At 47.6% G+C, this 21,905-nt stretch overlaps 1 non-coding gene across 1 annotated transcript; it reads right to left on the bottom strand.

Moving 5' to 3' along the window:
- Positions 1–680: 680 nt before the first annotated feature.
- On the bottom strand, positions 681–800 carry LOC116551051. The gene has a single exon (XR_004268683.1). It is a non-coding gene; the product is annotated as a small nucleolar RNA SNORA32 (small nucleolar RNA).
- Positions 801–21,905: the final 21,105 nt, after the last annotated feature.

The raw sequence follows: 21,905 nt of genomic DNA, 5'->3' as shown, positions 1-21,905 counted from the left end.
CAGATCATTGTTATTTAAAATGAGAAAAGAAAATATAATGAATTACCAATTCTCAAAAGCTAATGCTATCACAATATTACGCATCCACAACATTAATATAATCATTCTATTAATTTTATAATTCCTTTTAAACTACAGCTTTGAGGTGCATGCTCTTTGTTTACTTCTTATGACAGTGATGATAAAACAGCAGCTCCGCTGAGTGCTTGGAAGGACCCTTCAGCCTCTCCCTGACATGGGAGCTTCTGGCTCTGTAACTCTAAAACCGTCTCTCTACTCCACTTGCCAGAAGCTTAAAGTGCTGGGCACCGTGGGGAATCCTGTGCCTCTGTGCTGGGGAGACGCCTGGCCCCGCACCTTCCACCCAGCAGACACTGCATGTGTTACGTGTATCCTGGAAGCCGTTCCTACGGCTCAGAGTTATCTACAGACTCCTGCACATGACGGCAGACAACACAAGGACTCCTCACTGGCCCCAACTTCAATGCACCCTCACTCCCTTAGCACCGTTCCAGTGTGCCTGAGGCCACTGCACTCCATCCAGGACACCCAGAGAGGAGAGAGAGCATCAACAGAAACAGACAGCCGTCCTCAGGGTTGCAGTGAAAACAGCTTCTGTTGCGCAGTGCGTATCTAGGCAATGGAAGTAAAACTGATTCAAGTTTAACAAAGGGTTAGTAAGATGTTCCCAGTGGACAGATCACTAGCAGGGTGGCAGACAGAAAACCCAGTGAGGAATTCTCTCTTGTCATCTCCACAGCAAATGAGAAACTGCATGCTAAGTGCCTAGGTAACATCCAGATCTGTTTCTAGCCTGTCTTCTTGTTTTCTCTTTATATAGTTTATCTATCGTTCCTGTGTGTTTTGAGCCAAAAAAAATATGAAGCACCGGTCACGGTACCAGGTTTTAAACTATTTCCAAACATATCTGCTCCGTTATTATCAGAAGACCATTCAGACGCTCGTGGGGAGGAAGGGACATTCCCAGCCTTACTCACACTTGACCCCTAACAGCAGTGGCCACCTGGACACAGCCCCCCTCCTCTTTCACCTCCTGACCTCGCCCAGCTCCCCTTTTCCAAAGTGGGATGGGTGACTGCGGTGTGGAGACAGTGAGCACACCCATGACTGGGTATGGATCCTGCAAACCAGCTTTAAGTAGGGAAGATGAAAGCCCTAACTTAGTTTCCCCCTGAGAAACCATTAAAATCACATTGATCATTACTGACCGTGGGACCCTGGAATCTTCCCCCTCCCATAAGGCAGACATTGCTGGATGACAGATGGGGAAACTGAGGCACCAGAGGCTGTAATAGCCTGCCCAAGGTTGCACACCTAGTTAATGATGGAGCAAGGCTGGCTGGGAACCTAGACATGTGGCTTTCATCATGAATTCTGGAGTGTAAACTGGGAGGACTTCACAAAGTGAGCGGGATGACTCTGCAAAGCCCTGTGTTCCCATCCACTCGTCCAGAGCAAGCTGTTTACTTGCACTTCCATTGATACATCAAAGAACAGAGGCCAAATTGGTGCTGAGCTGTCTCGTCCACCCACAGATGCATAAACAAAACGGAAACCTTAGAGCAGCCTGTCCAGTGGATTTCTACCCCTGCAGGTGGGGAAGTAGCTGGCCATGCTCAGGCTGAGCCCAGCCAGCACCCAGCCCCATGGAGCTCGTGGAGTGTCTCCGAAGGGGGTAGAGATCAATTTGAAGGGTGGCCTGAGGCAGGACATTCACCGCCTGGCAGGGGAAGGCGGACATGATTAGAATCTGGCTAGGGCCTTCAGAGGATTGGTGGGAACAGCCAGAAGAGGATTTTGAAGTGAGGCGTTTGGAAGAACCTTAGCATTGTCCATTGATACATTCCATGGCAGCATTGACGGGTCTTTCAGGGAGTTACCATAATCAAACCATTTGTCAGGGCACAGCGCAGGCGCCTGGAATCATCAAGGAAATGTGACAATGACAACAGGGTGGTGAAGTCGCCTCAGACTGAGAGCTGTGTCTGTCTGTGTCTGTGTCTGTGTGTGTCTGCGTGGAGGGGTATGAGTTCTCGAATCCTGCCACCTCACAAACAGATCCTTTTCTAGGATGCTATTAAACACAGAAGCTGCAATTGTAATAATATTTATGCCATACTTATTGTTGGCACACACTGCTCTAATCATTGAGATGATAACTCCAGTTCAGGAGTTATCAGTGCCCTGTGTCTCAGATACATTTAAATTTACATCTTCTTCTAGGGGAGTAGGACAAGTTAATCCAAAAAAAGACATAAATATATACTGTTGAATAAATCTGGACTTAGGGGAAACTTTATTGGATAAGATACTCAAACAGAAAGGGACTATTACGGTAGGGACAGGGGACTATTGCAATGGGGGAGGGGACTATTGCAATGGGGGAGGGGAATGATTACAATAGGGATGGGGACTATTGCAATGGGGGAGGGGGACTATTGCAATGGGGGAGGGGGACTATTGCAATGGGGGAAGGGGACTATTGCAATGGGGGAGGGGGACTATTGCAATGCGGGAGGGGGACTATTGCAATGGGGGAGGAGGACTATTGTAATGGGGGATGATTATTGCAATGGGGGAGGGGGACTATTGCAATGGGGGAGGAGGACTATTGCAATGGGGAGGAGGACTATTGTAATGGGGGAGGAGGACTGTTGTAATGGGGGAAGATTATTGCAATGGGGGAGGAGGACTATTGCAATAGGAAAGAGGGACTATTGCAATACGGGAGGGGGACTATTGCAATGGGGGAGGAGGACTATTGCAATGGGGGAGGGGGACTATTTCAATGGGGGAGGAGGACTATTGCAATGGGGGAGGGGGACTATGGTAATGGGGGAGGGGGACTATGGCAATGGGGGAGGGGGACTATGGCAATGGGGGAGGAGGACTATGGCAATGGGGGAGGATTATTGCAATGGGTGAGGAGGACTATTGCAATGGAGAGGAAGAGTGTTGCAATGGGGGAGGAGGGTCTATTGCAACGGGGGAGGGAAGTTATTGCAATTGGGTAAGGTATTGTTACAAAGAGGGAAGGAAACTATTATAATTGAGAATTACAATTGGGAATTGCAGCCATGAGACCTGCAAGCATCTGAAGAGGTAGGCAGAAAGGGGTTTTCTTTTGTAGAGAGGAATAATCAAAACTAGGAAGAGCAGAGCCTGGGGCAGTGAGCTGGATGGGAGGTGAGTGGTGACAGCAGGTTTGACCCAAGGCCGGCCTCTTCTCAGGAGGGACTGCCTGCAGGCTCAGGCTGAGGGCAGTCAAGTTCAGGAGCCCAGGGAAGGAAAGAAGCTTCACTGAAGTTTGGTTAATGAGGCTTTTGTTCCGGTTGATCAGTGGGCAGAGCAACTCAGCTAATCACTGATGGCCAAAGAATGGCAACCTGGAAGGCCTGGCACTGGCCTCGTCCTAAGTCAACATGTAACATGGTAGCACATCTGCTTCACATGGGAAGGCTGTTCCCTGCAGTAGGCCATTTTCCGGAAGGGTAAGAGGATTTCTTAACCTTCAGGTCAAGTTTAACATTGTCAATATTTAATGTATTACATTTAGATAAAATCAGTAGAGGCCATAGACTAGAAATGCAAGTTCAGGGAGAGAAGCATTCATATAAATTTCTGATTGTCAGAAAGCTGGTTTTCATGCTTTTTAAACAGCAAGTGACTGATGTCAGATTGCTGTGCTATTTAGATTCCATTGGATATGTTTTTAAAGATGATGTGCATTTTATTTAACACGTCAGTATTCAAAATGTGCTGATACCCTTCTTGACTAATTAAATGTATGACGGAAGTGTTTAGATGTCAGCTTTAAAAGTACAAAAGGCCTGTGGCCTTTCGAAACACTTTAGAAATTCTGTAAGTAAAGATCTGAAAACTGCTGCCCCAGGAGTGGGTGCGAGCGTGTCCTCAAGGTGATTCTCAAAGGCTGCCTTAGCCACGCGTGTTTGCGCGTGATTCCATCAGCAGCCGGGTCCAGGCAGAACTGGAGGACAAGAGGCAGCCCTCAGCGTGGTGGTCAGCCCTCTGGCCTGGAGGGTGCAGGTGACTACTGTGGACTGACAGGCTTAGTATCCATGCCTCCTCCCCTCCTGTTAATGGAGGTGCTTGTTGCTCAAGTCTCAATCCCTGGGTGGGGGACTACTGCAGTGGGGGAGGAGCACTATTGGAGGATCTGGACCTCAGGAGGATTTTCAGCTCCAGGTGATTCCCAGGTAAGCCAAGGTTGAAAGCCTCCACTGGTAAAAATGCCCAGTGCACCAATGAGCAAAGTGTTTTGTTTCTTTGTTTTGTTTTTGGCTTTGACTTTTGTTTTAGGTTCAGGGATACATGTGTAGGCTTGTTACATAGGTAAATTGTTTGTGACCAGGGTTCTGTGTGCAGATTATTTCACCGCCCAGGTAATAAGCATAGTATCCAATAGTTTTTCAGTCCTCACCCTCCTCCTTTCCTGCACCCTCAGGTAGACTCTGCTGTCTGTTTTTCCCTTCTTTGCATCTGTGTGTACTCCATGTTCAGCTCCCACTTATAAGTGAGAACATGTGGTATTTGGTTTTCTGTTCCTGTGTTAGTTCTTATAGGATTATGGCCTCTAGTCCCACCCATGTTGCTGCAAAGGACACAACCCTGTTCTTTTTCCTGGCTCTGTAATATTCCATGGTGTATATGTATAACATTTTCTTTATCCAATCTACTGTTGATAGGCATTTAGGTTGATTAATAGACACTATTCAAAAGGAGGCATACACATGGCCAACAAGCATATGAAAAAATGTTCAGCATCACCAATCATTAGAGAAATGCAAATCAATACCACAGTGAGATACTATCTCACACCAGTCAGAATGGCTATTATTAAAAAGTCAAAAAAAATAACAGATGCTGGCAAGGTTCCAGAGAAAAGGGAACGTAAATTAGTTCCATAAATTAGTTGTGGAAAGCATTTTGGCAGATTCTCGAAGAATTTGAAGCAGAATTACCATTTGACCCAACAATCCCATTATTGGGCATATATCCAAAGGAATGTAAACCATATACCCAGAGGAATATGAATCACAAGCATGGCATGCTAGTCACAGAGCAATTCACAGAAGTGTTTTGTTTTGCGTTGTTTTTGCCACGCTGTAGATGGTCAGCCTGAGAAAAAAAGAGGCGTCACTTTTCGTTACTAGGTGAACCCAAGCCCTGAGGTGCCTCAAGTTTCCCCTTTTCCTGCTTTTCTTTTTGAAGGTGGAGTTTCGCTCTTGTTACCCAGGCTGGAGTGCAGTGGCACAACCTCAGCTCACCGCAACCTCTGCCTCCCAGGTTCAAGAGATTCTCCTGCCTCAGCCTCCCTAGTAGCTGGGATTGCAGGCACCCGCCACCACACCCAGCTTTTTCTTTTTTTATTATTTTTTAGTAGAGGCGGGATTTCTGGGTGGTCTCGAACTCCTGACCTCAGGTGATTCGCCCGCTTCAGCCTCCCACAGTGCTGGGATTACAGGCGCCCACCACCACACCCAGCTTTTTCTTTTTTTATTATTTTTTAGTAGAGACGGGATTTCTGGCTGGTCTCGAACTCCCGACCTCAGGTGATTCGCCCGCTTCCGCCTCCCACAGTGCTGGGATTACAGGCGTGAGCCACCGCACCTGGCCCCTTTTCCTACTTTTCTCATGTAGTTTCTCTCCTTTAGCTCATTCCGTCCCGAGAGTAACGCCACTCCCCAGATGTTGACCCATCTCCAAGCGTGGTGCCTCCCTGGCCTGCTGGCACAGGTCTGGGGGGAAGCCAGCAGGAAGAACCACCCTGCTTTGGATTTTCACCTGGAAAAGAGGCAGAGTTATTTTGATTTTAATTTGTGTAAAGCAATGAGCTATGTGCCTATAGCCTATGAAATAAATTATTGAAGATCGCTACGAATGCTATGTATTCCCTAGCTAAAATGAGCAACCTTCTACTCTACAAAAAAATTCCAAAAAAATACCCTAACAATGTCCCAAATGCTTCCCGCTTCCCCTGTGCTCATGGAGCTGCCTCACATCCTTGCAACTTGGCCACACTGGCCTTTAAAGGCACTGTCCTGTGAGAAAATCCATAGACAACGTAACAATGCAGATTAGTCCGTTCTTTACTTAAAATATAAAATGCATTAATTCCATGACACACATTAAAAAGGTCAGATGCCGCATGTGCATGTAAATTCCAATTTGCCACATTGTTTTCTTCCTCAGGCTCTCACTCGATGAAGCCATTCCATTCTAACTCTCCTTCTCTCTATAACATACAGTCTCCCTGTCACAGGCGTCCCTTTTGAGCTAATCTTTTCCCAGAGAACATTATAAGATCTTCAGTTTCCTCTAATTTCTTTGAGTTCTGCTGACTCCAAGATTCCCTCACTGGAAATTTTACCCCTAGCTGTAAGCTGTAAGTACTATTTATATAACATTAGAACATGTTTCTTTTTCATTCCTTTTGTAAAAGGATTCACACAACATAGACAACGTATTGCTCTTAGTGTGGTCTTTACATGGCTTTTTTTTTTTTTTTTTTTTTTTTTTGAGATGGAGTCTCACTCCGTCACGGAGGCTGGAGTGCAGTGGCACAATCTCAGCTCACTGCCACCTCCAACAAGGCTTATCTGTAACACCGTACACCTCTGAATATGAAGTCATACCTCCTGGAATAATTCAGTCCGTGTTAAATATCTTTCCTTCTTTATCTGCCATTGGTGATTCACCCCGCTGGCCACTCTGAATGTCCCCAGCAAGCGCAAATTGGGGTCAATCCAGGCTACTGTGCCTCCTGAAAAGAGAAACTCGCTTTTTGTAGAAAACCAATTGATGCCATGTTTCACAATAAAAACATTAGTTTAAAAAGCAAGTATAGGAATGCCTTATAAAAAACTTTATGAGAATTTAAGTGGAAAGCAACCTAATCTCCGGGAATGTTGTTGTATTCGGTGAGCGAGGATACTTAGGAGCATATTCAGTGATTGTGATTGTTGAAGGTTTTGAATTTGTGATATCATTAGTGTGGTTTTGAGTTCGCTGTGGTTTTCCATTGCTGCTTCACGCTTTCTGCTTATAAATTACTCTTAATATCAGCCTTAGTATCGTCAATTTGATTTTACCCTTGAGTTAATGAATTGTTAATCAATTTGTGTTGTTTGGTTAACTCAAGAGTAATATGGTAATAGAATTGCCTAGGATTTTCCAGTAACTAAACCTGAAGCCTTGTATCATCACAGGTCACATGTGCTACCCAAACTCTCTCTGCCAGATTAACACGTGTGGATGCGACCTAATCCCACAGACCTTACTGAGGCGTGAACAAAGTGCTACCTGTAAATCTGCACAGATGAAACTATTTATATTTTCTCACAGTAAGTATATTAAAATTATCAGATTATTTGTAACTGTATAGAGTGTTGTTCATAATTCAAGAATTAAGTCGATATTCTCTTCTAATAGAAAGCACAAATAAGCCATTCATATACATTTCTAGGGAAAGTTGAAAATTTCCTTCTCTCCATTTTGTTGTTATCACCAAATTATTATTCTGGTGCAGCATGAGCATGGGTAGATGTTGGCAGACCTCTAGGCCTTTTGCTCTAAGTTCAAAGAAGGTGATTTGAACTTCTTTGAAACTTGTTCTTTTTTATGGCTGCATAATATTCCATAGCATATATGTACAACATTTTCTGTACCCAACCTACTGTTGATAACCAATTAGGTGGATTAACATACACTATTCCAAAGAAGACATATACGTGGCCAATAAGCAAAGAAGGTGCTGCATTGACCTCTAAATTACATCTAGTTTTGATTTCTAGGCACTCAATGGATGTATGTGGTGGGGTGTGTGCAACTGTGCACCCCCATGCACACAAGCTCACATACTCAAGTCACATGTCTACATATCAGTCAGGAAGTCACGAGTACACACAGGCACACACTTTCATAAAGCACCCCTGTCATCCTTTGTTTTCTTTTCAACAATTCCATTCTCAAGGTCAAGATTCACCCAGGGAGAGTGAGGACACTTTAGTCTCTACTGATGGTAGAAGGGAAGGAAGAAAGAGGAAAGGGGATGAAGAATCATTGCAAGTTTCATGTGCTCCATTAAATAATCACGTTTTTATAGTTTTGTAATCATAGACTGATCTGAAATGGTTCATATAATCTCTCATTTCTCTTCTCAGGAAATGAAAATGACTTAATAATGAAGTCTGAAATAAAAGCTGTCTGAGATGGGCTCACGCCTATAATCCCAGCCCTTTGGGAAGCTGAGGCAGGTGGATCATTTGAGGTCAGGAGTTCAAGACCAGTCTTGCCAGCATGGTGAAACTCCGTCCTACTAAAAATACAAAATGTAGCTGGGTATGGTGGCACGTGCCTGTAGTCTCAGGTACTCAGGAGGCTGAGGTGGGAGAATTGCTTGAACCTAGGAAGTGGTGCAATGAGCAGAGATCGTGCCACTGTACTCCAGCCTGGGTGACGGAAGGGAGACTCCATCTCAAAAAACAAACCATAAACAAACAAAAAACACTGTCTGAGAGCCACATTGCACAGAAAGCACAAAGGGAGAGGATGTGGTACTTGACCCTCAGCTGACCGTCAGTTGGCATCTGGCCCATCCTGAGCAATCTCCCAGCCCTCACAATGGTCCTCTGGAGTGTGGTCAGACTTTGACTCATGGACAAAGCAGGTTGGGAGGAGCTGGTCACAGAGCTGTGTGTGCCTAAACCAGGCCAGCCGCCTCCCCGCTTGGGGTGAATGACACACGATCTCATTTAATGCTCTGTCTTTTAGTTCTGGTTCAGGTAAGGGAACTGAGGGCATGTTGGGTCTGGATAATTGTCTTGGGTCTGGAGACCAACAAAGGTTATAGGGGCCGTACTTTAAAATAACAAGTGCCTTCTGAATTGTAAATTTCTGTAGACTGCCAAGCAACACAGGAAAGGGAAATGCACAGCAATCATCAAATATACTCTCGGGTTCACCACTTCATCCCCTGTCCTCCAAAACTCAGCAGAAATGACAAGGTCTCCCTAGAGGACGGATCTCAGCACTAGGGAATTTAAACCAACCACTGAAATTCCAGCTTCCTTGAAGGTAATTGGTCAGAGGCCCCAGGTCTAAGCCAATCAACACAAGGCGTTTCTCTGGTAGCTAGGAATCGACTCAAAAATGGACAGGTGACCAGTTAAAGCCAATGAAACATCAGGGAGGTTGGCTGGAAGCTGCTGGGAAAAAATCCCTTGCTCTGTAAAGGGATGGCATCTTTCTCTGTCACTGAATATTACCATGTGTATCCCCCATTACTACTGCGGCCATCTGTCAATCAACCACTTTTAGGATGAAGCTTAGAGACACAAAAATACCTTGATATTTGGTGGCCTTTAAATTAATCAAAGCCCCAGTAAATGGCACATTGAGATTGGGAAAAGTTTAATAAAGTGACTATTTTAAAAGGTGTAAAACGGACAAGGGTAGACTTGCTTGAAATTAGTGACTGTGGGAAGAGATGTCCACATCCTGTTCTCTACCACAAAGTTCTGAAAGAGGGGGTGGGAGGTACCTTCCCAGAGCCTCATGGATAGGCCTTCTGGCGGGAGGCTGCACCAGCCTAGTGGTGGGGTGCCTGCCAGGAGACAGCTGGGGAAATAAATACCCAGCCTCACTGTGCTTTCTGCTGTGATCACCTGCTCATGTTCCCCATTTGCCGAATTCAAATGGAAGTCTGCAAGGTCAGCTTGCTGGTGTGGAAAGCAGAAGAGTTCCTTTTTAAATTTTCCTTTCTTGTTAAAGAATAAGTGTGGTAATAACTTTGTGAAGCCCTATCCTATATAGCCGTTAGACACGCCATGCTTACAGGCACAGAGTACATTCTATGTCCTTGTACTTTAACCAAGACATCTGTGCTGGACGTGCTCACAGGCATGTCCCAGCTCTCCATTGCTTTTACCTGTTTAGAAAAGTTTTAAGTCGTTAGCCAATGAGGTTTTAGTTTAGATTGTGAGGTCTGGCTCCAGCCAATGGAGATCAGACACAGCAGTAAGGACAACCCTAAATGTGTAAGAAATAAATGTGTGTGTGCCTTTGTTCTTTATACTCTTGTGGCAAGATGGCCAGTGAGAGTACCCTTCCTGCGGTCCAGGAAGTAAAAATTGTGTTGCTAGAAGATCCTTTGTCTCAGTGTTGATTTTTCTTTGCAGCACTGAGTATCTATTTCCAACACCGGGACGGAGAGGGCCGCGGAGGCAGCCGGAAGGATGGGTGCGAGCTAGACGCGCCGCCTCTTAGGGAGACCGCACGTGGCTGGATGTGCAGTTGCCTGACACCATCGATTGCTTTAAAGTCACTTTGAATTGCAATGTGTGTTTCTTGCACTCAAAAGTATCCTACCATGCATATAGAAAATATTCTAATATGAAGCCATCCTAAAAATAAAAAATGTTGCAGGCTAGGAAGGAATTGGATATGCACAGAAGGGGCAGACAGAACCCACAGGACTACTGGTCTCCAGAGGTAGAAATGGGCAGAGCCACCAGGATTCCCGCTTCTGAATGGGAAGAAGCACCTTGCCTGTGCTTCAGGAGCCTGGAGTCAACCTCCTTAGGAAACAAAGACTGGGAGCGGGACTTTGCTCCTGGGAGTAAAACGCCGGGTCGCTTTGATAAGGACTGCTTGTCTGACCTTGGAAGGGGATCAGGTTAGAGGTAGAGTTAAACACAGGCCTGCCAGCCACAGGGAGGTGAGAGGAGAAGGAGAGCTAAACAAACCAAGCACTGGGAACTTACGAAATAGCATTTCAAAGCCGGGGGAAAATAAACAGCCTGAAAAAACTTACAATAAATGTGACAAGTTGAAGAACGCTTCTGAGGAAATCTAAATAATAGACTGACCATCAGAGGATTTCTTTAACTGTGTGTGATCTTCAAAAAGGCAAAAGAAGGGGACAACCATAGGAAAAGCCAATAATCGGGTGCTGTGAAGAGCTCAAGCAGCTGTCAGTAAGAAGACGTGGCTAAGATCAGTGAGAAGCTGGGGTCCTGAAAATACAAAACCATAAATGTTGAGATTAACAATCAACAAGTAAACGCAGTTAAAGAGAAAGAGCAGATTGTACCAAGGAATTAGTGCTAACAGGACAGAGAGACAAAGAAGTGAAAACATATGAAAGAGACAAAATAAGATGGGAAATAAGATGAGACACTCCAACATACACCTAATAGGAGCTCCAGAACTAGAGAATACAGGAAATGCTGGAGGGAATATCCAAATTATAATATCTGACCGTTTTCCAAAATTGAAGAAAGACATGATTTTTCAAATAGAAAGATAACACTGAGAAGCAAGCAGAATAAATGAAGATAAATTCATAGTCAGATGCAGTGCATTAAAAATGCAGGATATCAAGGAAAAGGAGAAAATCTAAAGGCTACGAGGGCAAAAAAGATTAGAAAAAAAAAAAAAAAAAAAACCCCAAACAAAGCCAGGAAGATTAGACTGAGAGCTCACATCTCCAACATTACAAATGGAAGGTGGCTCTTCAGGAGGCTGAGGCAAGAGGATGGCTGAGTCCCAGGAGTTCAAGTCCAGCCTGGGAACGCAGTGAAATTGCGTCTTAAAAAAAAAGAAAAAGAGGAAGGTGGTGAGTGAAAACATTCAAGTCAGAGGAAAATGACTTTCAACCTAGAATTCTGTAAACCACCAAATTTTTATTAAGATTGAATTCAGAATAAAGACTTCAGACTGAAAACCACTGAAGAGCTTACCATACAGACTTTTGATAAAAACTGTAAATCAGTTGTTCTCAACCTTGCGTGCCCATTAAAACCACCAGGAACATCAAAAAATTCCAATGCCCAGACCACACCTAGATGCAGGTGGTAGAGCTTTTTAAACTTCCCAGGTGATTCCAAGGTTCAGCCGGGGTTGATATCACTGCTTCACCTAATTACTCCGGAAGAAGAAAACTGAATTCAGGAGAGGTTTCCAACAGCACCTAGATCAGTCACCTGCCAGTTAACAAGGAGCTATTCTTTGGGGAGGGGATCCTCTGTGTGACAATTTCATTGCTTGGCGTGAGAGTTTTCGAACAATTTGAATTTCATTTGTCTTATTCTTTCCCAAGTGAGTTTTTCCCATTCATCTTTCAAATCACTTACGTTTGCTTTGGGGAAAAGGGCTGGTTGGTGGCCTAATGTTGTTCACATCAGTGGACTGCAGTCTTGCTGCACATTGGAAACTCCTGGGGAAGTTTTTTAAACTACTAATCCCTGGGGCTCAGTCCCTGTGGTTCTACTTTAATCTGTAAGCAATGAGGCTCACCTGCAGGAGTTGCCCAATCTGTCCAGGGGCAGCTGAGTTTGAGAACCACCAAATTCGTTCTCTGAGTCAAGGACATCTGGAGAAACAAAGAGGAGGAGGAAGCATTGAGTCTACCGCGCTGCTGGTGAGACCGCTCAGAAAGAACAGCACTGAGTCCTTTAGAAGGTACGGATTTGCTCATTTTCACAACTATCTGAGATGAGGAATCCATGCATTAAACAAATTATTGTTTTCTGAACAAATTGGCAATATCAAGAGTGTGTTGGTAATTTAGAAAATTGCTTATCTTTATTTCTTCTTGGCCTATTTCTGCTCTTCACATCGGGAACGGCCAGCTCATTGGAGGGTGTTGGTGGTTCAGAAATCTAGTCTCAGCCAGGCTTTTACTGGGGGGACTTTGGACAAGTCTGTTTATCATTTGTTGGGGTTACTTCCTTAACGGTGGTGGGGAAACCCAACCAATCTTGTACGTATGTGTGTTTTACGATTTTATACCGCGCTCTGGGCAAGGCACTGGGCGGTTATTGGAAGATAAGGTAATTGCATGGGGCCTCCTTGAAAGCCTAGTGACCTTCATTCAAGTATTTCATTTTTGTTCATTTCAACAAACATTACCTGGAGCATCTGTTACACGTTCGCCCGGAAGCCCAGGATGAGTAAGACACCATCCCTGCCCCGAAACTTGAAATCTGTCTTAAATAATTATTCTTGGAAGAGGAGTTGCAAATGTAAACCCCCAGGGAACAAGATGGTGATGCCCTAAGTCCAGAAGGCAGTGAACAGGAAACGAGTGATTTATGTGAGCACAAAAAACTAGGCGTTCATTAAGCCACCTGTCTACACAAGGCCATCTCCAAGTCGACTTGGTGAGACCTTATCACTAAAATAAAAGCTGGCCAACTTTGGAGGAATTCAAGTATTCCCTTCTATAAGCAAACTGCTGCCCAGCCTCTCAGAGTTTTCCACACTTTCATATGCATGAAACCCACTGGCACGCTTGGTGTAAAATGCAGATTCCCTGGTCCTAGCCACACAGATGCTGTGTCAGTGGGTCTGAGGCAGGGCCTGGGCATCAGCATTTTAAATAAGTTCCCAGGAAAACTGTTGCAGGGTGAGGTCACACGTTGTTGAACCTGGCGGGTGTGGGCACTTCTTCCTGGAGCTCCTTCCTCTAACTGCAGGGTGTGTCTGCGGGGTCCCTTCTGGCCACCTGCTCTGGGCAAAAGTCACTTCTCTACTGACCTGAAATCCACCGTGCAGCTCAGTAATGGCTCTGAGAAACAGGGAAATCTCATTCATTGTTTCTTTCCTGGAAAACGTTATGATCATCAGTGAGTTGTCACCGTGAGGGCTCATCTTGTCTCAAGGCAGGAAGCCTCCCCGGCCATCAGCAGAGGCTCAGGGGCCCATTTAGCGGTGTCCTGCTGGCAGGGCCAGGTGACTAGTGACCTGCAGAGTGTCTAGGTAGGTGGGCTTTAGAGATCCTCTGGTGTGAGCTCTCATTTTACATATGGGGAAACAGAGGCTGTAGAAAGGCCATGTGCTTCCGGGGGTCCCAGCACTGAGGCAGAACCAGGCTCCACTCAGGCTTCCTGCTCCCCTCCTCTCCTCTCCAACCTGCTCCAGCCCCTTTATTCTCTCGCTTTACCAGATTCTGCCACGTTTGGGGGTGTTTGAGGAGTGCCACATTTTGCGGGCTTCTCTGTCGACACAGAATCCCTTTGCGTGTTGTCTCAGGACAGCTCCTCTGCCCAGCGCTTTGCACCTCGAAGCTCAGCTCCCTAAGAACAAGAGAGCCCTGTCTTAGGCTCCCAAAGCTGGGCAGCTCGTTAGTTCTTCCTCTGTTTAACAGAGAAACGTACTCTGTTTCTCTCTCCCAAGCACACTACACCTGGTATTGAACTGGTGGCAAGCATTTAATAACTATTTCATTGGTATTAATGATTGGAAGATGCATTTTCACATGGGAGGCAAGTGAGAGTCTCTGGGCTCACATGGCAGACTCAGGTTGATGCTGCCTGGCTGCTCTCTGTTAGTATCTCATGGTGCAAAACCCCAGGCACACCCTGAGTAGGATGCGGCGTGCTCTTTATTAATATTAGATAGTTGACATCATCATTGCTAAGCCCCACAATGCTATAACATCGTCAATATTATTTCCCATTTTACAGATGATGGAATTTTGTCTTAGACGATAAAATTCATCAGTCACATAGCCAAAAAAATAAAAAAATTATTTTGTGTGTCAGCTCTCAAGGCCAGCACACCTGCACCGCTAGAGATAGGCCTGGAGCCTGGCTGTATGGCCCTAGAGCCGTATGGAGGGGACCCCAGCTTTCTCCCCACCTGGGGAAGAATCACCCGCCTGACTTGCAAGAGGGATGGAGGGCTGGTGCTCTCTCTCTCTCACTTTCTCTCTCTCTCTCCCCCACTTTCTCTCTCTCTCTCTCTCTCTCACACACACACACACACACACACAGACACATACACACAGACACACATGCATGCACACACGCACACCCATACACACATACAGACACACAGGCATGCACACATGCACACACACACACACAGCCCTCACAGATTAGAAGCACCATTAGATTGGTCTGCTCAGGCCCAGGTCACAATCAGAGGAGGGAAAGACGCATGACCCGTGACAGCATCACCATCAACTGCTCGTCCACCGTGCGGCACCATCACTGCCCCCAACATGACAGACGAGGGAGGGCCAGGACTTGGCTTTGGCGTTACCACTCTGGGGGCCAGAATGAGCCTTCATCACCTGGGTTTGCGAGGTATGGGGCGGAGGAGCGGCGGCAGGAAGGGCTGCAGTAGGACCGTGCAGGGGGCAGTGGCTTGAGCTGCCCAGACGCAGAGACACGTGGCAGGCAGCATGTTGAATTTTAACCAGAATTTAACATAGGCATTTTTAACTGTTGCCTTAGAAGTAAGAAAATAAAAGAAATGAAAACAAAACAAAGCAAACTACCACTCAACAGGATAAGAGAAGTGCCAAACGGGGCTTTGGGCTTCACCAGTGTGGCCTGGCCCAGGCCCTCCAGCCTCCAGAGCTGGGCAGCTGGCAGGCAGATCCTGGCCTGGAAGGTTCTGGAGGTAGGTCTTATGAAGGAGTCACCGGTTCTGCCACTGAGTGGCTGTGCAATGCTCCTCAGTGCTCCCCAGCTCTGCCATCCCCCGGGGACATCCCCAGGCCGGAGCTGTGGCCGCTGGTCCCCTTTGGCCTGGAGTTAGCCCAGCTTGGGGCAGCACTGGGTAAATGGCCTGGAACCTGAACGTCCAGAGGCCTCACTCAGCTGTACTTCCTCCTCTCACATGGCCTCTCCAAGGAGTGAATTATGAAGTCATCCTCACTCCGGATCCTCTACCACCCCAGCTCCTAAAGGGCTGTCTTGGTCAAGCTGCCTAGGAGGGTCGCCAGCCAGGGGACATGACACCTGCAGCTGGCGGGCCCTGCCCTGGAGCCACGCCATTCCATCTGCTCTGACTCTGTCTCACACAGCCTCCTTCCTCCCTTTCCTGGCCAAACTTCTCAAAATAGCACCTGCTGCTGAAAGCTTCTCACCACCTCATCTGCAGTGCCCTGAAGCCTGGAGTCCACCTAGAACCTGCAGCCGCTGCTTTAAGAAGGCCCATGCCCTCCCGTTTTCACCGCTGGCCCTGGTGTTGTTCTCACCCTCAGATTTGGCAGCGCATACTCCTTCTTCAGATCGTCACCTGCTTTTGCCTTCTTTTCCGCCGGGACACTCATTCCCCCTCCATGTCCCCAAGTGCAGGCACCTGAGCAGTTTCCAGTTCCTTGCTCCTCATCTCCTCCCCTTGGCACTCTGTGTGCTGGTGTCTGCCCCTCTGAGGTGTCTGAGTGAGCGACGCTCCATCCACCCTCTCTCCTAAGCTCCATCCAGCAGCCTTGGGACCGGACGGTTTGTCCTGCTGGATCTTTTGCTGAGTTGCTGGGGCACCCTGGAGAGAAACCAGATGGTACAGGGGCCAGCAGCAGCAGCACAGCCCAGTCTTCAGGTGACGGTGCTGAACAGGGATCTCAGGGGAGCTGGAAGAAAAGGCCAACCAGAGGGGACCTGCCTCTACCTCCTCTTCTTCATCCTCCTCTAGGCTTCTTGGTGCCTAAAAAAGACCCCCGGGGCTATGGCCCCTGGGTCTGGACAGCCGGGCCTCTGGCTGCCCTAGCAGGAAGCTTGTGGCCCTAGAGTCCCAGGAGTCCAGGCTGGAAGACGTTTACCCTCCAGCTGTCAAGCACCCTGGGTGTGTCCAGGTGGCGGAGGAGGAACTGGCTCTTGAAGGAAGATGTCCTTCCTGTCTCTTCCCTCCCCAGCAATTTCCACAGAGTTCTAGGTAGACACCAGATGGCAAGACGCAGTGTACAGGGGGCAGTGATAAGCTGCAGGTAGCGGATGTGCTTCCGAGCAGTTAGACAGGGAAAGGTAGGAAGGAGACCCTACAAGGACTGGAGGGAGCCATGAGTATGCGAAGGGTGTGCAGAGACTGAAGGGGATGGGTCGTGGAAGAGCCCGGAGGACAGAGAGTCCAGCAGGTCCTGGTGCTTCCCCCACAATCCAAGTGAGAGCCATAGAGGGGCTGCGGCCGCGGCTCAGGGTTGTGTTTAAAATTAACTGGCAGAGCTCAGTGAAACCCCCTCTCTACTGAAAATACAAAAAATTAGCCAGGCATGGTGATGCACACCTGAAATCCCAGGTACTCAGAAGGCTGGGGCAGGAGAATTGCTTGAACCCGGGAGGCAGAAGTTGCAGTGAGCCTTGATCCCACCACTGCACTCCAGCCTGGGCGACAGAGTGGGACCTCTCTCAAAATAATAATAATGATTGTTCCAATAGTACAGGAACTGCCTGGAATCACACTTGCCCCATCTGTAACACCTTCCTGCAGTCCCACTGTGTTTAGCAAAAGGCTCGGTTTCCAGTGAAGCTTGTGAGTCACTTTTTCCTGAAAACTAGAGCGAAGCATTGCTCCCATATGCTTGGTTGTTTCCTTGTTGCTAAATTTATTTTTTGTGTGTTTTGGTTTTTTTACATCTTTCTTCTCAAACAACGTCTGGAGGATATTCAGGGCTGCATACACTTCCTGCAGGCTGCCCCTCTGTTCTCTCGTCCCCCTCATCTCTTGTGATCTCTCACCTGACAAGCTACTCGGATTTCCTAGTGTCCCAGAGGTCCCTTCAACCAGCACACACCATGTGCCCACATAGAATCTTCACCTAGTGTTTATTTCTTCCATTATAGGAAATCTTATTATCCTCCTGTCCCCAACACTTCGCTGTAAAGCCCCCTGACATTCTATTTGAATGTCATTCATGAGACTGCTTGCTTTCTTTTTGCAAGACTGTGTGAGTCCCCCCAAAAAAAGTCAAGCCAAATTGTATTATATGAGATCACTATAGTCCTTCAAGCAATTGCCAATGCGTCTTTTCAGTTACGGTTACCAAAGGTTGTGTTTAAAATTAGCTGGCAGAATTCACTGCTGGGCATGGGGAAGTCCCACAAATGACTCAAGATTCAGTGTTGTTTAAATTGTATATGTTCTGGAACGGGAGCCACTTTGTCTACGTGAACTTTAGAATTTATTTACTAATGTTGCCATGTGATAAAAGTGATGACCATCTAGGCCGGGTACAGTCCCAGGTCTTTGGGAGGCCGAGGTGGGAGGATCGCCTGGGCTCAGGATTTTGAGACCTCCCTAGGTGACATGTGAAACACCACCTCTACTAAACGACCAAAAAAAAAAATTAGTTGGGCATGGTGGCGCTTGCCTCTAGTCCCAGCTACTCGGGAGGCTGAGGCACGAGAATCTCTTGAGCACAGGAGCCAGGACTGCGCCTCTGCACTTCAGAGTGGGTTACAGAGTGAGACTCTGTCTCAAAATAAAAAATAAAAAAAATGATCATAATCTAATGAAAATAACTGGGAATATCTTGATTTTAGGTTGATTTTTAGATTTAAAGAGGGAAGACAGCAGCATGGGGGGGAATGAATGAACTCTGACATCTGAACAAGTCTCCTTGTTAAAACTCAACAGTGGTTTGGAATGGGATAAACCCCCTGCCTTGAGCCCACGCCTGGGCTTGCCCAGCTCTCCCTTCCTCTGCCTCCTGCCTGGGGAACCTGGCACACCTGTTCCTTTTACCTGGATGGTCTTGCCTCCTCTTTGCCTGCTTAATGCTGCCAAATCCCCCTCAACTCTGGCCTCAAAGGTCTCCTTCCTCAATGGAGTTTTCCCTGACCTCTCTGATGGGCTCACATCCCTGCAGTTGCTCTGGGGAACGTGCTGATGTCTGCCTGGTAGCTTCAGGAGCCCGTCTCAGTGCCTGCTCTGTCCGCCTGCTCCTGCCCATGTGACCCAGGCATGGGTTGTGCCAAGTGAAGGACTTGCCATCCTAAGCGCTTTGCAGGTGTATCACAGTGAGTTTGCATGACTAGCCTGCAGAGAAGGTGTCACCACCATCTCATTTTACGGGATGAGGAAATTAAAGCTTACGGAGCTTAAATATGTTGTCCAAAGGCCAGTGGTTGATAAAGGATAGGTTTATCATCAAGCTAAATATTTTTCAATATTTCCAGAGAATTGTCCCAGACTTGGCTTCCCTGGAGGCAGCTTGAACCCTAATTTGTAATCCAGAGGGCAAAGGGGCCACAGAGTCCTCCAGGGAAGCTCCTGGAGATGAGGAGCCCAAGAGCTGACTTCCCGTTTCCTCCTCAGTCACCTGGGTGTGGCTTGGCTGGGGGAGTTGGAGAACAGCATCAGGTCCCCCCGCCACTAGGAAGACTTGCAGAGGGTAGGGCAATGGGGAGACCTGTCCCACTCAGAGGGAAAGCGTGGCCCGTGTCCTGCACAGGAAGGCAGCAGCTGATGGCCAGGAAAGGAGAGGGAGTTTCCTTTGCTTCTCCAGCCAAACAGAATTAATGAATGAATTATGAATAGATGGATGGATTCTATCAGCCTTGCCAGTCATGGCTTGAGTGCCACTTTTAGAGACTGGTTTCCATGTTCACTGGGGCTCTCTCATGAGTTACTAGACTCCTTGTCAGTCTTTCGTGCTTGAGTGACGTGGGTGTCGGCTCACCCCTGTCCTGACTGCTAAGACAGTCACATAGAAAGAAGGGTCTCTATCGGCTGAGGGCTTCAAGTGCCAGGACAGAGCAGAAGAGCCCTGCAGACAACCTGTGTCCAGGGTCTCAAAACTTTTCTCTGTCAGCCCTGCCCCAGCTACAACCCTCAGAGTAGCAACCTGGGAGAGCAAAGCCATAAAGAGGAGGGGCTTCTGGAAGGGACCGAGCCTGGCTTCAAGATCAACTCCTCTGCTGGGGCAGACAGTGGCAGCGGCTGAGGTCCCAGCACATGGCCGTGGGCGTGTGTGAGAGGTCCTCCTGGGGACCCGGAGGGGCTTCGTGAATGCCTGAGCTCTGCCCCTCTCTGAGGTCTCTTCCTGGAGGGGGAAGAACACACCTGCAGTTTGTCACCCCAGGCCAGGCTGGTTCCGTCGGCCTTGCCCCCCCGTCCCACTTCCTCATGACGGAGTACCAAAGGCATGGGCCACTTGGGCCATCAGCAGTTGTTTACGTGCCAGGCACTGTCTGCGCAGCAGGATGCTACCGTGAGCCCACAGGGAGTACCCTGCCCTCTCCGAACACCTGGCGCAGGTGTGCGGTGCCCTCGTCCTCTCAGCAGCTCAGTGGGTGGGTCCAGTCCTTCTAGCCCTCACCATCATCCCCACCACAGATTCTGCCTCCTGGCACCTTTGCCTTGCCCAGGAGGCTGTGAAGCTTGGCATAGACCCTGCCACCCACCCACATCCTCCTAACGTGACTGTACATTGCCTCAAGCAAAGCTTTAAGAGCACACACCCTCATTGGTTCTTGGACCGAATACTTGCTTAATTGGTCTGGATTTGGGATATGAACTCTTTGGTTTTGAACATTCTGGGACCACAAGCCCGTTTTAAATGCTGATGACAGCCAGAAAGGCCTGGAACAGGAGGAACATAAAGAACAGGAAAGAGAGCAGAGCAGGGCTGTCCCAGAGGGAAGAAGTGGCAGGAGGGTGGCAGGTCCTCCAGGCGAGGCTGGACAGGGCGCAGCACAGGTGCTGCAGGTGTGGCCAGAGCCGAGACCTGGGAAGGGACAGGAGGGATCAGAGCCGTTTGGGAGAAGTGGAAGCAGTTTTGCATTGCTGGCATTTTCTGGGTATCTCGAGATGAGATGCAAGCTGACATGATAAGACGGCCTTTGAATTGTAGCTTAGAGTTCAGATATTTTACAATGCTTTAAAATTCACGCTTTGTTTCACGATGTTCCTATAAAGCAGGCAGGAAGCACTATCTTCATTTCATGCACTGAGCCAAGCACACAACCAGCTCGCTCCCAGTCATGTCGTGTTAGAGAATCAGCAGAGATGCAAACTCCGCAGCTGCTGCTTCCCAGCATTGGCAAAAGTCATAGGATGGGCTCTTCTAGCCTGGGCCCTTGGGCTTGTCACATTCTCCTCTCCAGACCCCACCCCACCCCTGGGTCCCCTAGGATGCGAGGGGGATGAGCAGGGGGGCCCAAGGAAATGGGCCACCCAGCTAAACAAGAGGAGCCGACAGAGCCAATGGGGGTGGGGAGGAAAAGGCTCAGCCTTAGCCCAGGAAGCATCGGAGGCTCCCAGACTGCAGGGACAACATCTTCCGGGCCACTCTCGATGGCCATCTGCCCCTCAGGTGCGCCTCCCTGCCACTGATATGAAGCTGGAACAAACAGATATCCATATATTCCACCTAAGAAGATACACAAAAAAATGAGACTCCCCTCCCTTATACCAGATATGAAATTTAATCAAGTGAATTATTGACTTAAATGTAATAATGAAAACTATAAACGCCTACCTTTCCACAGGCAGCACAGAGAAAGCATTAGACTTTATCAAATAAAAATTAAGAAAATTAGGCCGGGTGTGCTGGCTCATGACCCCAGCACATTGGGAGGCCAAGGCAGGGAGATTGCTTGAGGCCAGGGGTTGGAGACCAGCCTGGGCAAGATGGCAAGATCCTGTCTCTACAGAATTTTTTTTTTAATTAGCCAGACACAGTAGTGCACTCCCTTAGACTCAGTTACTTGGGAGGCTGAGGCAGGAGGATCCCTTGAACTCAGGATCATACTACTGTACTCTACCCTGGGCAACAAAGAGAGATCCTGCCTCTAAAAAAAAGAAGAAAGCAGCCAAGGGCAGTGACTCATGCCTGTAATCCCAACATTTTGGGAGGTCAGGAGTTCAAGACCAGCCTGGCCAACATGGCAAAACCCTGTCTCTACTAAAAATACAAAAAATTAGCTGGGTATGGTAGCAGGTGTCTGTAATCCCAGCTACTTGAGAGGCTGAGGCAGGAAAATTGCTTGAACCTAGGAGGCAGAGGCTGCAGTGAGCCAAAATTGCACCACTGCATTCCAGCCTGGGCAACAGGAGTGAAACTCCATCTCAAAAAAAAAAAAAAAAAAAAAAAAAAAAAAAAAAACAAAGAAAGAAAAAGAGAAAATTAA

The sequence above is a fragment of the Sapajus apella genome, unplaced genomic scaffold (assembly GCF_009761245.1).
Source record: "Sapajus apella isolate SASKATOON/1434 unplaced genomic scaffold, GSC_monkey_1.0 scaffold8, whole genome shotgun sequence".
Taxonomy (NCBI): domain Eukaryota; kingdom Metazoa; phylum Chordata; class Mammalia; order Primates; family Cebidae; genus Sapajus; species Sapajus apella.
This window is presented reverse-complemented; position numbering and strand designations above follow the sequence as displayed.